This window comes from Melozone crissalis, unplaced genomic scaffold (assembly GCF_028551555.1).
Source record: "Melozone crissalis strain CALT ecotype California unplaced genomic scaffold, PUWL_Pcris_2 ptg000016l_1, whole genome shotgun sequence".
NCBI lineage: Eukaryota > Metazoa > Chordata > Aves > Passeriformes > Passerellidae > Melozone > Melozone crissalis.
The window spans coordinates 47,723,128-47,730,392 of NW_026535794.1; positions in this window are offsets into that span (position 1 = coordinate 47,723,128).

The following is a 7,265-nucleotide window of genomic DNA, read 5'->3' on the forward strand; positions in this document are numbered from 1 at the left end:
CGGCGGCGCCGCTGCCCCCGCCCCCCGCCACTCTCGCCCAGCGGCACCGGGGGGCGCCCGCGGGCCGCAATGGCGGGCGGGGGCTCAGGGTGTGGGCCGCGGTGCGGGGCGTGGGCGTTCGCCGGCTGCTCGGGCCGCCGGGCTCATTCACAAGATCTCAGCGACTGGAAGGCTTAAATGCTTCTCAGCATGGGAATTAAAGCTTTGCTGCTTGTGTGTCACGGTTGCGTGGGAATGCCGCAGTGTAGTTAGCCCAAATGGCCTTGTGAGGTCAGGAAATGCTATTTTATAACCAGATTGGAGGTCTCAAGGAATCACCAAATCACACAATGGTTTGGGTTGGAAGGGATCTTAAAGATCATCTGGTTCCAAGCCCCTTGCCAAGCGCAGGGACATCTTGCAGTAGGAGCAGGTTGCTCAGAGCCCCATCCAGCCCGGCCTTGAGCAGTACCCGGGATGTGGCATCCACGGCTTTCCTAGGGAACCTGTGCCAATGCCTCACCACCTTCACAGTAAACATTTTCCTCCTTGTGAATTTAATCTAAACCTTCTCTCTTTTTGTTTGAATCCATTCCTGCTTGTCCTGTCACTACATGCCCTTGTAAATAGTCCCTCTCCAGTTTTCTTGCAGGTTCCTTTCAGGTACTGGAAGGCTGCACTTAGGTGACCCTAGATCGAGCTTTCTCTTCTTCATGCTGAACCAACCCCACTATCAGCCATTTTTTTCTAGGAGAGCTGCTCCATCCCTCCAATTGCCTTGGTGGCCTCTTCTGGACTCTCTCCAGCAGGTCCATGTCCTTCCTATGCTGGGACCCCAGAGCTGATGCAGCCCTGCAGGTGGGGTCTCAGCAGAGCAGAGCAGAGGGACAGAATCCCTTCCCTTGCCCTGCTGGCCACGCTGCTCTGGATGCAGCCCAGGACGTGTTTGGCTCTCTGGGCTGCAGATGCACATTGCTGGGTCGTGTCCAGCCTCTCATCCATGAGCACCCCAAGTGCTTCTCCCCAGGGCTGTTCTCCATCAGTTCTCATACCAGGGGTTGCCCTAACGCAGGTGCAGCACCTTGGACTTGGTCTTGTTAAACCTCACAGGATGCCCATGGGCCCACTTCTTGAGCTTGTCCAGCTCCCTCTGGATGGCATCGCAGCATCACTCAGCCTGGTGTATTCTGCACATTTGCCGAGAGTGCCCTCAGTCCCTTTCTTTCTATCATTAGTGGAGTTATTAAATAACACTTGTCTCAATATGGACCCCTTATGTTGCTCAAGAATTCTAAGACCATAAAAGAAGCTTCCGAATTTCCAGGTTAGGACTGCAAACTTTTAATCATCAAATGGTTTTTCAGTTGCTGGGAAGAAAATACTTTAAAGGATAACCATCAAGGTGGATGCATAAAATGAAAATGGATAAGGGAAAAGTTCAGTTCATTATACTTCTCCTAAATTTTTACAGTAAAAGTTGGCCTCATTAACTTGACAAAAAAATTTTAAAAGGTTATAAAAATCCAAATTGTCTCTTGAACAAACAAACAATGTTTCTTTCTATTCCCCTCTGTCATCAAATACTGAATGTAGCTACAGACGTCTCAAGAGTTTCAGAAAGGTTTGATTTTTCCAGTAGATAGTGTCCCTTTAATGCCAAAGAATCAGAACTTTAATTAAGCTGGAGAGAGACAGGAAGAAGTTTGCTAATGAAGAGAGGACCATGAGGAACTCCAGCTTCTGAAGGAAAAGATAAAAAGAAAAGCCTGAAGGAATACCATTAGCCCCAAGGACCTAATTCTCCTGTTTAAATAAAACAAGGATGCAGACAACTGATGTTAGAATTTGCAAAAGCAGAGGAAACATCCTTTATTTTTATGTTTATTGACTTTTAATTACCTTTCTGTACAACCAGCCTTTGCAAACCTCATGTTTGAGATGGGGCATGAGACCTCAAGCATGTTCCTACAGCACCTCTTGTCTTTGAGATGGCTTATCAAATTGTAAATGTGGACAACTGGTATTTGACAGCACCTTCAGTGACAACACTTGACATGCTCATACCAGCTTCCCAGTTCCCTCCCTTGTTCTATAAGAGCAATTGTTTGCTCTTGAAATTCTGATCATGCTGTCACTACCAGAGTATGTACTTGGAATTCCTGGGAATTTCCAAGAATAAACTAGAATTTCCAAACACCTGGCAGATATTTGTACATAAGGCAATGGATCAGCTAGATGATCATGGGCACTTGGAAGAATTAATATGCAAAAATCAAGGCAAATAGTCCATAGAATTTTTCATTCAGAGTGGTTGAAATCTTATTGCTTGACAATTTGATGGTCTGTAAATGCACACAGTATTTCTACAGTGCACATTTTAACTACTATACAAAATTTCAGACTTGGGATGACTGAGAAATCTCCTGAGTTAGAACCTGAGAACAGCAAGATCTCTTTGGTGATGGCATTTAGAAGCATGGTGTGCCAGCTAGGTGAGCAGATCCCTGCACTATGCACAGGCCCATGGAGGGCAGCATGACACTTGCAACAATCTCATTTTAGGACTAAAACTTAAAACCTTGTAAAAATGGCTCAGCATGTATTTATGCTCCAGAAAATCAGACTCATAGAATTATGGAGTGATTTGTTTTGGAAGGAACCTTAAGGATCATTCCAAACCCCTGCCATGGGGGCATAAATGTCTCATGAATACTGATTGTGAGGTATCATATCTCACCAAGAGTCCATTTGATATTTTAACATGCAATAAATTGTGTCATTATTCTTAATACTTCTCTGGCTTGACATACCTTGACATATCCACAGTAATAATTTGCATATTTCATATTTCTATTGTCTGTGACATCTCTGCAGTCCAGAGGAAAAATTTTGGCACATGTTAAAGAATGCCAAAACTAGTCTTTTTTGTTAAGGAATTCATGCAATAAAATGTTATAAAAGACTGAGGAGATCATCTTCTGACTCTTGAAATGTCTAAAACAGGTACCTGATTTGAGAGTTGGGCTTTCTTATACAGCACTAGCCTACCCATGAGGAAATTCACAGCCTATGAGATCCTGCATGTCCAGGCTCTTAACTAAGGCACAGAAGATACATGTATAACTAAATTATTAGAGAACATCCAAAAGGGGCCATGAAGATGGTGACCGAGGGGGAATGAAGATGGTGGTCTAGAGGGGGAATTCATACAGAGGGTGGCTGAGGTCACTTGGCTTGTTCAGCCTGGAGGAGACTAAGGGGAGCCCTGATGGCAGCCAGCAGCTTCCTCACAAGGGGAAGCAGAGGGGCAGGCACTGGTCTCTTCCCTGTGGTGAGCAATGGTAGGGCCTGAAGGAACAGCAGGAAGCTGTGCCAGGAGAGGTTTAGGTTGGGCAGCCACCAGAGGGTGGCTGGGCACTGGAACAGGCCCAGGGGAAGTGGTCAGAGCACCGCCCTGACAGAGTTCAAGAAGTGTTTGGACAATGCTCTCAGGCACATGGTGTGACTCTTGGGGTGTCCTGTGCAGGGCAGGAGTTGGACTCGATGATCCTTGTGGGTCCCTTCCAGTTCAGGATATTCTGTGATTCTGTGATTCTAGTTCATGCTGATATCCCTTTATCATGCTGCAATAGCTCAAAATCTCAAGTTATTGGCAGTAGAATACCATCTGTGTTTCTCCATTATTTTTATTAATTTATTTATCTCCTGATAAGGTAGTATGCAGTCTAAAAGCTTGGATCATTTCTTTCTTTCATTCCTCTGCAGAAGCCAGCAGGGCACAGCCTAGGCGCTATAACATCACAGCAGTTGCAAGCTGAGTTACAAGCTGAGTTGCAACTAACAAATTCAGCCTCTTCTGTTATTTATACTAATAGTAGGGGTCATGTGAAATGTCTGACCTGTATGTGGGATGACAACCAGAAAGAACTTGAGAATCTCTATGCTCAGACACATCAGTTTTCTCCAACACTTTTTCAAAACTCTGCCTTTCCATGGAACAATCACAAGGATTCCCACATTCCTTCTCCAGAACAAATGATTTTGAGGAAATCAGTATTTCAGTTCTTGCCAAGATTTTTTCTTATAAATCACAGAATTTACATTTCAGTTAATGATTTGGAAAACTTGATTGACGGGGAAGAAAGAGTGGGTTTGTGCTGTTTTTGCTCTGTTCAGTTGTATACATGCAGCCAGAGTGGTTTATTCCTTGAGAAAACTAAGGGAAAGGTCATGTTCACATGGATTTTCTCACTCTGGAAGTGTGTATCATCTCCTCAGTACTAGAAATATTACAATTCCCAACAGTACTATAGGAATTTCCATAATGGATTTCCGTCAGGAAGAATGTCTGTGTAAGCCTTTTTGTTGCCATATTAACAGCACTGACAAACAGGTTTGACTGCATGTCTTTTGACAAGAACTATGCAATTTGTCAGTAATATTTCTGATATTTCTGTAAGCAAGCAAGCTGAAATGCATATGTTTTTAAATATAATAATGGGCTTCTCAGGTTTGTTTTTTTTTTTTTGGTCAGGACTTATGCACTTATGTTTTCTATATGTACCAGTTGATCCTTCCACTAAACTTTTAACTCAGTGGCCAATTTCCATCAAACATCACAAGGGGTAGCAGTCAGATATTTAAAGGCTGCAAGAACTATGGGGCTATTAGGAGAGAGAGAGAGAAACTTTACAAACTTATTCACTGATAAGAAAGCTAATCTCTCTCCTTTTAGCCACCAGAGAATTCAAATGGAGCAGACTGAGAAGGAAATACAGAAATACTTGTTTTCACTTGCAAATAATGTAAAGAACAAGACAGTTTAAGGCCCTACAAATCTGCAAGGGGTGGCAGTCAAACATTTGGCAACATGGAAATGGGCTTCTGAAAGAAAAAGAAAAATTATTTCAAGTACTTAATTTAAAACATTGCTAAAACGGCCATTGGAAATCTATCAAAACTGGCTATTATCATGGGACTTTTTAGAAGGGTGTTTTTTGTTTTTGTAAAAAATACTATTTCCATTTAGCAAATTCCTTGTCTTTTTATATTTCAAATAATTCTAAGTCACTATGAAGAAAAATTTGAGACAAATCAGCATTTCTACGAAGAATGATCTCTTGCAAAGCAGTAAATACAGGAAAGTCTACTGATACAATTGATTTTTAACTTAGAAAAAGCCTCTGACCTTACTATCCACAAGAGGCTACTGATGAGATGAGTGCTGTGATCCAGCTTCTGCTCCCATCAGTAGCATTCTTTACTCATGTGACACCCCATTAACATTAAGAGACCTGTCAGTCTGCCCACATGAAAGAAACTGCAGTCAGCTCCCACAAAGACACTGATAGGGTAGAATATGATAAAATGACACTGAGAGCTGAAAAAGTGTTTCTCACTCTAAATGTTTCCTTGTTTTCTGCTACTTGCTTGACTTCCTTTTGAGGTTTAAAGCCCTTTGGAGCAGAGACTTCTCCACAGTGCCTGGCTGTAGACCAAGCAATGAGCTGCTGGCTGTGTTTTAGGGACATGTATGAAATGTGGGAGGTGCATAAATGTCTGCAGGAACTGGGGCTTCTTTGTGCATCATGGCACAGCCCATGCAGCCATGGGTCCATAACCATAGAAGCAATAAACCCAAAAGGATCTCTCATAATTTGAGAACAAAGCGATACTTAATTAAAATAAGAAGGAACAAAGTGCGACCCCTTTTTTCATAGTTCTTTTTACAACAGCGTATAATTAGTTTGTGGAACGTGCTACCTACAGATAATCCCAAGCCCCAGTTTTGAGGGCAGTGTCAGGAAGCATTTGATTAGGGAAGGGCAGAGTTCATGGTAGGAAAGGAGTAACTTGTCCCCCAGCTAAGAACAGAGCAAGTGCAGACTGAAAAGGTGCCTGCTTCATTCTCCATAGCATACAAGCTATGTTGAAGCATTGCCAATTAGAGTAACATCCCTTTCACCTCCAGGAAGCAGTAATGGACTCATCTGAATCAACAGCAATGTAAAATTTACTGTCACTGAAGATCACTCCTTCCTATAGTCTTAGTTTTTTCTTTGAGTGTGTTCAGGGCTAAAAACATAAGGAAAAAAACCAAGAGACTTGATGGTAGCCAGAATTTTTTATGCTCAAAGAAGTTCCTCTGAAACCTGAGAGGTTTATGATTTACATTACAGGGGCTCTGTCAGATATTTTTAAATTTTTTAACCTTTTCTTGGGTAAAGTTTGTGTCAGCATCTTTAATTTCAGCTCAGGACAACATAGGCAGAAAAAGGGATGCAGGCATTTCCCAAGGTATCTGGAGCATGTCACACTTACTGGCACCTGCACAGTAAGTGTGACATGCTCCAGATACCTTGAATTTTTATTCACTTCAAGTACAGTTCATGTTTGTATGTGTGCTGGCCAGTTATCAGGACAGACATCACTTGGTCTGCACTACTGCACGTCCACTCAGGTTGCTAGCTATCCCAGACATAAGACCAAATTCCTGGTTTTCTGTGTCAACAAAATTTTGGGGGTGAGGGCAAGAAAGGACATGCATGGAAAGAATTAGGATATGTAGGTGAATACCCAGCTTTTGATGAAAGAAGGGATTGCTCCTCCACTAACCACTACAGTGGTGTTTGTCACTGAGCGCCTCCCCAGCTCCCAGGACAGGGCACAAGGGAATTACAAGGACAGAGCAGTGCAGCACTGCCAGTTCCAAGCCTTCTTCCCCATGCTCCCTGCATGGCATGGCCCAGCACCTTCTTTCAGTGGCACCTGTGGGATGAGGAATACAATTTGGAGTGTGGTTATGGCAGAATTGTCTGGATGAGAACAAGGTGTGGCAGGCTCAATGATGAAAATGCTTGGAATTAGCAAGGCAGCTCCTCCCTGCTTGCAACTCTGGTGTAGCCATTACCTCCTGGCAGTATCCCTTGCAGCAATCCCTGGGGATTTCTCTCTCCCCCTGTCCCATACACTCTGTCAGTGCTACACAGGTGAAAATAGCCACACGAGTAATTCATTAATTGGCAGAAGAATGTGAAATGCTGACAATGTGTCTTTGTGAAGGGGTAGAGGAAAGCCTTTAAAAACTGCCAGTCTAATGATTATAAAATATCTTTCTTCATTCTTGTCTTCATATGCCTTATTATTATTTCTAACAAAAATTATCAAATGCTTGCTAAGTTTTATCCAGTCTGCAGAAAAGAAACCATTGTTCTTCAGAATGATTTATTCTTTTTGAAGTTCCAGTCTTACAGGTTTTCAGATGTCACAGCACATAACTGGAGACT